Raw genomic sequence first — 13,829 nt, forward strand, 5'->3', positions numbered from 1 at the left:
GAAATTATATATTTGGATAAAGGAATCCCTCAGTGGAATGGGTGGCATCATTATTATATTTTGTTGAAAATGTATGACTGATACAGTAGCTTTGCTTGTCAACTAGATGAATGATGCAAATTTGAGCAGGTGTTTTTTAAGCATGCTGCAATCTTTGAATCGTGAAAATGAACATAATTTCCTTTATTAAATATGGCAACTGACATAACAATGTTCAAGAAAACCCCATAATTTTGCAGTTGGCCATCTATTTTCATTGTTCAGACAGAAAATCCAATTGGTTACTAGAATTTACTTCATATCAATGCCTTATATATAAACATAAATATATTACTTTTGGTTAAAATTAGTATACATTGGTGTATTTAAAACTCAAGCAAAACATGGTAAAAAAATACACTGCCCAGCATATATTTTCTATAAATAAATTAACAGTCCCGGCTGCTATACTCATTCTCCAGTGCTGCCACCTGCTGACTCACCCACTCACCAATCTAGCATCATTCAACCCACTTCCTGTGAGCCCAGGGCATCAAGGGCCTGCACCCCACCCTGGTTTCAAAATCAGCACCACGTAATGAAAGCATTCAGGACATGCCCATTGCCAAAGAATGTAACAAAGACACCTATGAAAAAGGTATGGATACAGACTTAAAGAAAAAAAAAAGTGATCCAGTGACTAATTAGCCACTAGGATCACTTTTACATAAACGTGCATAGCCAGCTGATACAAAAAATACCAAGGTGATGCCTGTAGCTGCAGACATCATCCCAGTATAACCACTGAAATTGCAGGATGCCATATGATTTCCTAGGGGTGGGAGTGGGTTGGGTGTGGCAAGTGATGCAATCACAGGGTTTTGCAAGCCCCTTGTGTGTAAGTAGCCATTGGATATAATACCTCAGTGCTGGTAGAGCGCAATCCCATGTAGGTTTTGCCATTGTTTTCTATTGTTCTAATACATTTATATATTTCCATTGTTTGCTATCTCCTTGAGTTACAAAGAAGTGTATGTTGACCATAGGGATCAGAAGAGTGTTTTTTTTTAGAGGTAGATCAAAAATAATTCTATGAACACCAAAACCACTTCGGATTTCAACAAACTTCCATTTTTCCACAAAAGCCTTTACCGCTTTCTTCAATCTCTTCCACTTTTCTACAAACTCTTCCACTGTCTTTTCCACCAAGTTTTATTTAAAAACTCTACCAGACTTTTTACAATGTACCCTGATTTAGGACCCAGTATGTTACTAAATAAAATCTTCAATATAATGAAGCATGGATGACTGATACCTGTTTCAACATGAATGGATTTATTCAAAGTAGAATTCCAACCACCTCAACCTAACTAGTCTTAAAAATATACTTACTAACGTTTGTTAAAAAGATGTACAGTGAGAAACAGAAGTATTTGAACACCCTGCGATTTTGCACGTTCTCCCACTTAGAAACCATGGAGGGGTTTGAAATTCACATTGTAGGTGCATTCCCTCTCCGAGAGACAGGATTTAAAAAAAAATTCAGGAAATCACATTGTATGATTTTTAAAGAATTTGTCTTGCTCTGCTGAACATAAGTATTTGAACACCTAAGAAACAGCAATAATTCTGGCTCTCAAAGACCTGTTACTGTGCCTTTAAAAAGTCCACCTCTACTCCACTCATTAATCTAACTTAGTAGCACCTGTCTGAGCTTTTTAAAGACACCTGTCCACCCCACAGTCAGTCAGTCACCAACTACTACCATGGGCAAGACCAAAGAGCTGTCAAAAGACACCAGAGACAAAATTGTGGACCTCCACAAGGCTGGAAGGGGCTATGGGGCAATTGCCAAGCAGCTTGGTGAAAACAGATCAACTGTTGGAGCAATTGTTAGAAAAGGGAAGAGGCTAAAGACGACTGTCAGTCTCCCTCGTACTGGGGCTCCATGCAAGATCTCACCTCATGGGGTATCACTGATGATAAGAAACTTGAGGAATCAGCCCAGAACTACACGGGAGGAGCTGGTCAATGACATGAAGAGAGCTGGGACCACAGTTTCAAAGGTCACTGTCGGTAGAACACTACGCCGTCATGGTTTCAAATCATGCATTGCACGGAAGGTTCCCCTGCTCAAGTCATCACATGTCCAGGCCCATCTGAAGTTTGTCAATGACCATCTGGATGATCCAGAGGAGGCATGGAAGAAAGTCATGTGGTCAAATGAGACCAAAGTAGAACTTTTTGGTCTAAACTTCACTCTTCGTGTTTAGAGGAAAAAGAAGGATGAGTTGCATCCCAAGAACATCATCCCTACTGTGAAGCATGGGGGTGGTAACATCATGCTTTGGGGGTGCTTTTCTGTGACGGGGACAGGACGACTGCACTGTAAGGAGAGGATGAATGGGGCCATTTATTGTGAGATTTTGAGCAACAACCTCCTTCCCTCAGAGCATTGAAGATGGGTCGTGACTGGGTCTTCCAACATGACAACGACCCGAAGCACATAGCCAGGATAACCAAGGAGTGGCTCTGTAAGAAGCATATCAAGGTTCTGGAGTGGCCTAGCCAGTCCCCAGACCTAAATCCAATAGAACATCTTTGGAGGGAGCTGAAACTCTGTGTTGCTCAGCGACAGCCCCGAAACCTGACAGATCTAGAGGAGATCTGTGTGGAGGAGTGGGCCAAAATCCCTGTTGCAGTGTGTGCAAACCTGGTCAAGAACTACAGGAAATGTTTGACCTCTGTAATTGCAAACAAAGGCTTCTGTACCAAATATTAACACTGATTTTCTCAGGTATTCAAATACTTATGTTCAGCAGTGCAAGACAAATAAATTCTTTAAAAATCATACAATGTGATTTCCTGAATTTTATTTTTAAATTCTGTCTCTCAGAGTGGGAATGCACCTACAATGTGAATTTCAAACCCCTCCATGATTTCTAAGTAGGAGAACTTGCAAAATCGCAGGGTGTTCAAATACTTCTGTTCCTCACTGTATATATTTGCCTATATTCAGTCTGGTTCCCTTGTGTTAGCCAGCAGCAGCTGTAGGGAAAGGAGCGGTGACAATGAATAGACCATGGGAACCCATGGGTGACATCATCATTCCTGGCTTTCACCGCCCTTGTTGGGCGCTCTCACCATTACACTGCAGCTACCACTGGCTGACACAGGGGGGATCACATAACAAGTCTGGAGCAGGCTGAAAATAGGTAAATATATGCATCTTTCTTACACAGGGTTGTTAGCATAGGTGTTAGGAGGAGGAGGATGTGTTTTTAAGACTATTTAGGTGTTTGCTACAATTATATTCTAAAGTAACTTTGTCTTGGAGAAAAACAGGGCAGATATAGGTGTCCGTTTATGGACCAGTGGTAATAGATCGCTGCTCAGTTCTCCGGCATTCTCGGAGAACACAGTTCTCCTGTGAATGCAGTTTATGAAGCAGTTCTCCGAACGAAGGGAGAACGGTCTCCAAACGCTGGAGAACGGTCTACAAACTCTGAAAAACGGCTCATTTTACTATAATCTCGCCAGATTACAGTAAAAGATCAGTTTACTAAGCAGAGGTAAATTATCTCTGCTTAATTTTCGGTCCCTCTGATTCTCCAGCTCTGGGCTGGAGAATCTGGAGGGAGAACACAGATCTCCAGAGAAGGGCTGACATGATCTCCTGAGTGTCATAAACTGTGAATTACCAGAGAATAGCTGAGATCCGTTGAATCGCAGCTATTCTCTGTGTCATAAAAGGACACCATTGTTCAGGAATCTAATGGGAACTGGACACATCTCCAATTACAACCAAATACTGGACATTCTGACAAGCATCCAGGTTAGTGTCAGTGTTACCTCCAGTCCCTACACAATGCTAATGGCCCATCACCCTTGGTGGGATTGCCACTGGCCAATAGGGATTCACAGGTAACAGGAAGGGGCCTGCATGCTGAAATTGCAAGAACAGACCCATGTTCAGCTGTAACTGCTAGTTTTTGTAGGTTGTTGCAGATGCTGTAGGTACCTGCAATTTAAACCATCAGTAGATAGATTCTCTTTAACATGAGCATGAAACCAAATTAACTAAAAGTTGTAAAAAGAAAAGTAGGTGCTACTACTCATCCAATGTTCATCCCAGGAACAAGGCAGGTGCGTGATCCACAGTTGCTTATCCGTTCCAGAATTAAATTAAATTGACCTGCACTACAGCCATTGTTCTAAAATCTTAATTTTGTTAAATTGACTACAGTAAAAATAGGGTTATATGGGTTATGACTAAGGCTTTTTAAGCTGAAAAGCATCAGCCTTTGTACCTGTGATGATTTTACTGTGATCAGTTTAATAAAACAAAGATTTTAGAACAATGGTGGTAGTGCGGATCAATATTTTTTTTAAAGCTAAAAGTTGTGCCACAGAGCTGACAGCATAGAGTGTTAAATCTCACTGTTTTCTTCAGAATGTGCCCATGTAAATATTGACTTTCTCAAAGTCAGAATATGCATACCCATGCCAAGGTCTACCAAAAGATTATCAAAAAATGCGTGTTCTCCACTAGGAGTTCAGAGAGATACTTCTAGTCTACTTTGGGTAGCAGTGGAGGGGTGCCAAGCAAATGGTATTAGCTTGTAAATTAAAAAGTCACCTATCTGCAATAAATTTAGTTTGATTTACTTTTTTGTGCTTTGTTTTTTTGCACAATAACAATACAAATAAATCACATTATAGGTTACTGAAGTCAGCTTAGTGCAAGATGGTAGACAGTTAGCTACTGTGGTCTTCTGTATTTACATTAGTTATTGCATGTAATAATAATATTAATAACAATTTATGAATATATATTTTATAAATAATAACATAAGTATTATTATTAATAATAATAATCTTTGTTTTTTCCTTTTAGCATATAGAGAGGCATATTTTAATTAGCATTTTCTTACATATTGGTTTGTGCAGTAGGCATTAATAAAAGTCAAACATGTATATTGTTAACTACCAAACATAACTGCATGCTCAATACAAGTCAAAGATTTCCTGTCAACAAACCCCTCCCTACAGTATCAATTACAATGGGGATATTCCAGCTCTCCTGGTGACAGAGACGAGGCAACATCAGTAACAGTTTAATATAACTCTGTTACAGAACTGAATGAACAGCAAAGCAGGCTCTCGTAGCATCAGCTAATATACGTTGTCAGTGCTCAGTCTGTCGTGGTTAAATATGTTACCCTTACTGGATGTTAATATGGCTTTAGTGAAAGGAGACTTCAATCTTCTAAGAAATCTTGTGGAGTCTGGCATTGACGTTAACATCCAAGACAAGGAGGGCCGTACTGCTTTGATAAACTGCTGCCTTCATGATGGAGAGAAGTGGGCTCTAGGATCAGCTCGGCTGCTTCTTACTTATGGGGCAAAAGTAGGCCTGTGTGACAAGGTTGGTCGAAACGCCCTAATGTATGGTATCATGTATAGGAGAGAACATCTCGTCAAGCTTTTCCTTGATGCACTGGACTATGACCTGGAACACACTAATAAGTGGCATCACACAGCACTGTGGTATGCAGCTCGCTGTGGAAACACTAACATTACAACAAGGGTAGAAGAAGCTTCAAAGAAGTATTGTTTGAACACAGAAGGGTCTGGAAAAAATATACATTTCAATACTCCTATTCAATACAAGACTTCACAACAACAATATAAACCAAATACCCGTGACTTTACAAAGAATGGCCTTATCAATAAACGTTCTACAGACAATATCAACAGGGCACAGTATTTGCTGCCTTTTAAACCTTTACCAGCACACCTATGGGAAAAGAGATTGAAATTCTACAGTAATACAAAGAATGTCTCCAGCAACAGTGCTCAAAAATCCACAAATTATCTTCCAGCATTGCAGAGAACCACAAAGCTCAGCACCACTCCAAAGAAGAAAGGAATCCAGGAGAGTTCACCTGTCCATACCTGGAGAGAAGACAAAAAAAGACTGACTGCAATACTGGAAATACAGCTGACTTCATCATACCACACAAAAGCCAGACTTTTGCCTCCAAGTATAAAAAGGTATCCTAAAATTCCCAAGGATGAGATAGAAGGAAATATAAAAAATGAGGCACAGGCAAAAAGAAGAGGTAAAAACAGAAGGTTATCATTTGATGGTCTTGATGTCTTGCAAAACAGATTATCTGCAAAAGGACTTTTCCGTAGGAGGTGCAGTGTGGCTGTGATCCCTTTAATCAGATTTAAAAGTTACAAATCATCATTTTCTAGCGAACAGGAACATCAAAGAATCAAAAGTTCCTTTGCTTAGCTTACATTGCTGTTTACCCCTAAAACTTTATTGAAACAAAGGCATTGCATCTGGTCTACCAATGCCCAGCAATTCAGTTGCTCATAATGTTCAGTGTGGCTATATTTAAAGCCCAACTATGGGAAATTTAAAAAATACCCTTTGCAGTGGGACTGTACCCACATTGCAAGGATTCATTGCTCATTTAGGTCTAAGGTTCTTGTTAAAGTACATTTACTTACCCGGTCATCTGCTCCCTTATGGTTTTAGACCGGTCTACTCAGTATCTTCACCCCTACACTTCAGCAGTCTAAGGTTCTGACCTCACCAAGACCAATACAGGGACCTTAGCCCTGCATTGTGCATGATAATGCTAAGGGACAGTCCTCCGCTGGAGCCCAGGGGAATGCCACCTGCCAGGGGAGCAGAGGATCAGGTAAATAAAAGTGCTTTTACTCTCCCCTTGACTAAACAATAAGTTTACTCTTGCAGTATGGCCACAGACCCACTTTATGTGATAATTTTTCAGTTTCCTGGAGCTGAAAGCAACTTTAAAAGTATGTCTCCTTTGACAATTATAGTCCTCTGTGCTTTTGGTTCAATGCTTTTAGCGTTTCTGAGATGGAACCAGCATAGAGATAAGAAATTCTGCCACTTTTTGGTGCCTATTTAAAGCATGTTTGTTTCGGGGCTTTGACTCAAAAATATGGAAGTTAGACACAGCCAGGCAACTAACATTTTCAAAAGAGGGACAACAATAGTGTTCCTCTATACTTTTCTTATGAGAGAGTCAATTTAATTGGGAAAAAAAGTTTATGGCATAAAATGTATTACAACTAGTCATTGCTAAAGTTTGGACAGCTTGCACTGCATCAATCAAGCTCCAATTTCTGCTTAGCTCTGCTTAGCTTAGATCTGATCTGCTAGTTTTATTTAATCAATAAACCAAAAAGAACCTATGAGTTGTCTAAAATGAAGATAATGGCTTTAAATGTAACAGCTGCATATTTAAATAACTGCTGTTTGCTTAAAGCCCCATTCCCATTAGATGTGGCAGGAGTGCACATTCATACACGAGCTTCTGCACGTTTTTCATGCGTTTGTCTGCTGTATGCAAGACAAATGAACCAAAGAAGCTCATATACCAAATTTTGGCACTGAGCCGGGCGCATTTGGTGACGTGCTTTTTGTAGTGTAACAAATGCACCAAAATCACATGTTTGGGATGCCATTAATAGCATCACAAGTACATCACAAGTTTTGACGCGTTTCTGAAATTAAGTGTATAAATGCGTGATTCTGCTTGTGCTTTCAGAGCAACCAAGTGTGGATGCAGCCTTCAATTTTAATCAGTTATAGTTTTTTAAATGTAAATGCTACATTCATCATTGTAACAGTTCAATCAGTTGTATCTGTGCTACATAGTTTCCTCTAAGTCTGCATTCGCTGCTTGGTTACTCTGAAAATGAGGGCAGAATCACGTATTTCTGCCCTTGTTTTAAGAAATGTGGCAAAATGCATGACTTGTTGCAGTGCCATTATTTTTTTATAGGCATCCCAAATGAAGCGCAATTTTGACTCATTTGGTGCGTGATGAAACACTCAAAAATTGCAGCAAAACACGCATAGCCAAAATGTGCCTGGCTCAGTGCCAAAATTGGGCTAATGAGCTTCTTTGGCACATTTGTCACACACAGGGAAGCCCATTTAAATTAATGGGGTGCCCGATGCATGAACAATGCCTAGTGTGAATGGAACCATACAATCTAATATGTATAACTGATTAGAAAAAATATCTATCTATAAAAAGATTTTTGGATTTTATGTTTGTAGGATCTGCCATGTTTACTCTGACAAGAAGAACTGACCATTGTTGTTATGTCTTTTATATAAAATAAACATGTAAAGTACTCTTATTAACTAATTAAATAGATTATAGTGCTCTATGGTCACTGTAATTCATCTGCTGGCAAATAAAGTACCTGACTTTTGTTTGATTACACAAACATTGTTTGACTAAGACATGTTCTTACATGTACCAATAAATCATCTTTATTATTTTTTCAGATAGTTCATTAAGTACTTTAAATACAAAACCATCTTACAATGATGGCAGTGTTGTATTAATACCAAACTCCAAGCAAAAATAAAATTTAAATAGCACATTGTGCATCAATGACTAGAGATGAGCGAATTATTCAAAAATTCGATTCGACTGATTCGGCGAATTCGTGAAAAAATTTTGATTCGAGTCGAATATATTCGCTGCGAATTTAACTTATAAAAGGGTGTTTCTAGGCTTCAGAGAGCCTTTATATTAGTGCAGAACACTGTACCTTTAATTTAAATGCCCTTGGAGTCTGCTGGGGAAGAGAAATAATACTGTCAGTCAGTATGACATGCAGATGAGTGCCGTCGATCTTAGAATCACCGCACACTTCACTCATTTGGGCAGTCACGGGGCCAAAACCAGAGTGTGGAGCCACAGTGTGGCGGTGGAGGCAGCAGCAATGGGAGGCCATACAGCACCCTATGACAAAATGGAACCCACCAGCAGTGTGAGGAGACCTGAAAGTGGCACATGGCAGAGTGTGGCGAAGGAGACAGCAGCAATGGGAGGCCGTACAGGGACCTATGACACACTCTGGACCTGGCAGCAGCATGAGGAGGCGGTACAGGGGCCCATGACAGATTACGGGCCTGGCAGCAGCATGAGGAGTTGGTACGGGGGCCCATGGCAGATTACGGGCCTGGCAGCAGCAATGGGAGGCCGTACAGGGACCCATGACACACTCTGGACCTGGCAGCAGCATGAGGAGGCGGTACAGGGGCCCATGACAGATTATGGGCCTGGCAGCAGCATGAGGAGTCGGTACGGGGGCCCATGACACACTCTGGACCTGGCAGCAGCATGAGGAGGCGGTACAGGGGCACATGACAGATTACGAGCCTGGCAGCAGCAACTTGGACAGGAGGACGTTCAGCTTCTGCACCGTCGGGTGCGTGCTCGCAAACTGTTGTCTCTTGGAAACGGATTCCAAGAAAGACTGCTGACGGAATCCGTGAAGAGGAGTAGCAGGAGAAGGAGCATCTGAACGAGCGGAATATGCCAACAAGCGACAACAGGGGCCCATGACAGATTACGGGCCTGGCAGCAGCATGAGGAGTCGGTACGGGGGCCCATGGCAGATTACGGGCCTGGCAGCAGCAATGGGAGGCCCGTAATCTGCCAGCACCCTATGACAAAAAATGGAACCCACCAGCAGTGTGAGGAGACCTGAAAGTGGCACATGGCAGAGTGTGGCGATGGAGACAGCAGCAATGGGAGGCCGTACAGGGACCCATGAGAGACTGTGGACCTGGCAGCAGCATGAGGAGGTGGTACTGGGGCCCATGGCAGATTACGGGCCTGGCAGCAGCAATGGGAGGCCCGTAATCTGCCAGCACCCTATGACAAAAAATGGAACACACCAGCAGTGTGAGGAGACCTGAAAGTGGCACATGGCAGAGTGTGGCGATGGAGACCACAGCAATGGGAGGCGGTACAGGGACCCATGAGACACTGTGGACCTGGCAGCAGCATGAGGAGGCGGTACAGGGACCCATGGCAGATTAAGGCCTGGCAGCAGCAATGGGAGGCCCGTAATCTGCCAGCACCCTATGACAAAATGGAACCCTGGGCTGGGGCAGGCAGAACCGCCGTATCTTTATCACGGTTTTCCCAGGCCACCGAATGGCGACGCTGCATATGCTGCCGCAACGCTGTAGTCCCAACATGGGCCCCCTGGCCACGCTTGACTTTCTGGCCACATAGTCGACATACGGCTACGTTTACTTCCTCGTGCGACTTGACGAAAAATTGCCACACCGCCGAGTAGGAAACTTTGCCCCCGCTACTCCTCACTGACTGACTGCTACTTCCTCCGTGCACACCGGCACCACTACTGGCCGTGGTGGTAGGCTGCAGTGGAGCTGGTGCTCTACTCCGTGGCCGTTTGCCTCCACTGACACTGCTGCGACCCTGCTGCCTCCTGGCAGCAGCAATGGGAGGCCGTACAGGGACCCATGGCAGATTAGGGGCCTGGCAGTAGCTATGGGAGGCCCGTAATCTGCCAGCACCCTATGACAAAAAATGGAACACACCAGCAGTGTGAGGAGACCTGAAAGTGGCACATGGCATGAGACACTGTGGACCTGGCAGCAGCATGAGGAGGCGGTACAGGGGCCCATGACAGATTAGGGGCCTGGCAGCAGCTATGGGAGGCCCGTAATCTGCCCAGCACCCTATGACAAAAAATGGAACACACCAGCAGTGTGAGGAGACCTGAAAGTGGCACATGGCATGAGACACTGTGGACCTGGCAGCAGCATGAGGAGGCGGTACAGGGGCCCATGGCAGATTAGGGGCCTGGCAGCAGCAATGGGAGGCCCGTAATCTGCCAGCACCCTATGACAAAAAATGGAACACACCAGCAGTGTGTGAGGAGACCTGAAAGTGGCACATGGCAGAGTGTGGCGATGGAGACAGCAGCAATGGGAGGCCGTACAGGGACCCATGAGAGACTCTTGACCTGGCAGCAGCATGAGGAGGCGGTACAGGGGCCTATGGCAGATTAGGGGCCTGGCAGCAGCTATGGGAGGCCCGTAATCTGCCAGCACCCTATGACAAAAAATGGAACACACCAGCAGTGTGTGAGGAGACCTGAAAGTGGCACATGGCATGAGACACTGTGGACCTGGCAGCAGCATGAGGAGGCGGTACAGGGGCCCATGGCAGATTAGGGGCCTGGCAGCAGCTATGGGAGGCCCGTAATCTGCCAGCACCCTATGACAAAAAATGGAACACACCAGCAGTGTGAGGAGACCTGAAAGTGGCACATGGCATGAGACACTGTGGACCTGGCAGCAGCATGAGGAGGCGGTACAGGGGCCCATGGCAGATTAGGGGCCTGGCAGCAGCTATGGGAGGCCCGTAATCTGCCAGCACCCTATGACAAAAAATGGAACACACCAGCAGTGTGTGAGGAGACCTGAAAGTGGCACATGGCAGAGTGTGGCGATGGAGACAGCAGCAATGGGAGGCCGTACAGGGACCCATGAGAGACTCTGGACCTGGCAGCAGCATGAGGAGGCGGTACAGGGGCCCATGGCAGATTAGGGGCCTGGCAGCAGCTATGGGAGGCCCGTAATCTGCCAGCACCCTATGACAAAAAATGGAACACACCAGCAGTGTGTGAGGAGACCTGAAAGTGGCACATGGCAGAGTGTGGCGATGGAGACAGCAGCAATGGGAGGCCGTACAGGGACCCATGAGACACTGTGGACCTGGCAGCAGCATGAGGAGGCGGTACAGGGGCCCATGGCAGATTAGGGGCCTGGCAGCAGCTATGGGAGGCCCGTAATCTGCCAGCACCCTATGACAAAAAATGGAACACACCAGCAGTGTGTGAGGAGACCTGAAAGTGGCACATGGCATGAGACACTGTGGACCTGGCAGCAGCATAAAGAGGCGGTACAGGGGCCCATGGCAGATTAGGGGCCTGGCAGCAGCAATGGGAGGCCCGTAATCTGCCAGCACCCTATGACAAAAAATGGAACACACCAGCAGTGTGTGAGGAGACCTGAAAGTGGCACATGGCAGAGTGTGGCGATGGAGACAGCAGCAATGGGAGGCCGTACAGGGACCCATGAGAGACTCTGGACCTGGCAGCAGCATGAAGAGGTGGTACAGGGGCCCATGGCAGATTAGGGGCCTGGCAGCAGCTATGGGAGGCCCGTAATCTGCCAGCACCCTATGACAAAAAATGGAACACACCAGCAGTGTGAGGAGACCTGAAAGTGGCACATGGCATGAGACACTGTGGACCTGGCAGCAGCATGAGGAGGCGGTACAGGGGCCCATGGCAGATTAGGGGCCTGGCAGCAGCTATGGGAGGCCCGTAATCTGCCAGCACCCTATGACAAAAAATGGAAAACACCAGCAGTGTGAGTAGACCTGAAAGTGGCACATGTTTGGGGCATGATTCATGGCGGATTTAGTCAGTTGTGTCAGGAACTGGTGGTTTGAAATCCAGACTAATCCACGCCTGATTCATTTTCACAAACGTGAGTCTCTCCACACTTTGGGTGGACAGTCGTGTCCTCCGCGGAGTTACAATACCTCCTGCCGCACTAAACACGCGCTCCGATGCCACGCTACTGGCCGGGCATGACAGCCTTTCAAGGGCAAATTCAGCTAGTTGGGGCCAAAGGTCAAGTTTCGGTGCCCAGTAGTCAAGGGGATTGTCTACCTCGGTTGGCAGGGTGCTGTCCAAGTAGGCCCAAGCCTGTTGTTTGAGGTCCTGCTCCAGGTCCACCTGATGCTGCTGCGGCTGGTTAGTAGTTTCCTCACTGCGCTGGTGAAGAAAGCTACTCATCATCGACTGCAGACTGAGGCAGCCGCTGCTGGTGGAGCTGCCACTGCTCCTACCACCCCACCCCTCCCCTGCTGCCATGGCAGCAGAACGCGAGCGCACAGGGCCCACAGTGTCTGAGGATGGACGTTGGCGCACAAAGGCAGAGACCAACTGACTACATAGGTGGTTTTTATAGTACGTTATTTTGGCCTCCCTCTCAGCAGGTGTGAAAAAGGCCACCATTTTTGAACGGTAGCGAGGGTCCAACAAGGTGGACAGTCAAAAGTCATCCCTCTGTCTGATGGTTATTATTCGGCTGTCGCTATGCAAGCAACCGAGCATGCTATGGGCCATTTGTGCCAAGGAATGCGAGGGACTCCCTGCCTCCATCTCCACAGCATACTGCCACGGTGCGTCTGGGTCCTCTGTCTACTCCTCCTCCTCCTCTACCAGATGCTCCTGCTCCTCCACTCCTGTCCGCTAAGTGGAAAAACCACCCATTTCACTCAATAATTCCTGAGCACAAATGTCCTCCTCTACCTCCTCCTCTTCTTCCTGTCCTGCCCCAACAGGGGTCATGTGGCGTTGAGATCTGTGCGCCACGTCTACCGCACCCTGACCAGCCATTGTTAACAGCATTTGTTCCAGGACGTGCAACAGAGGAATGACGTCGTTCATCCCATAGTCCTGCCGACTCACGAATAGCGTGGCCTCCTCAAAGGGCCTGAGCAAGCGGCAGGTGTCACGCATGAGCTGCCAATGGCTGACATCGAAGTTACACAGGGGAGTACCTTTATCCGCTTGTAACATCAGGAAATCGGTGATGGCCTTTCGCTGTTCGTAAAGGCGGTCTAACATGTGTAGGGTTGAATTCCACCTTGTTGCAACGTCGCAGATCAGGCGATGCTGTGGAATTCCGTTCTGCCGCTGCAGCTCAAGGAGGGTGTGCTTTGCGGTGTAGGAATGGCTGAAATGCATGCAAAGTTTACGTGACATTTTAAGGATGTCTTGCAGTGGGATGGTGGATTTTAGGAACCGCTTGACAACCAGATTGAACACGTGAGCCATGCATGGCGCATGGCACAACCTTCCTTGACGCAGAGCAGACACCATGTTCTTTCCGTTGTCGGTCAACATGGTTCCGATTTTCAGTTTGCGCGGAGACAGCCATC

The sequence above is a fragment of the Staurois parvus genome, unplaced genomic scaffold (genome assembly GCF_062004578.1).
Source record: "Staurois parvus isolate SC_StPar_1 unplaced genomic scaffold, SC_StPar_1.0 ptg000096l, whole genome shotgun sequence".
Lineage (NCBI taxonomy): Eukaryota > Metazoa > Chordata > Amphibia > Anura > Ranidae > Staurois > Staurois parvus.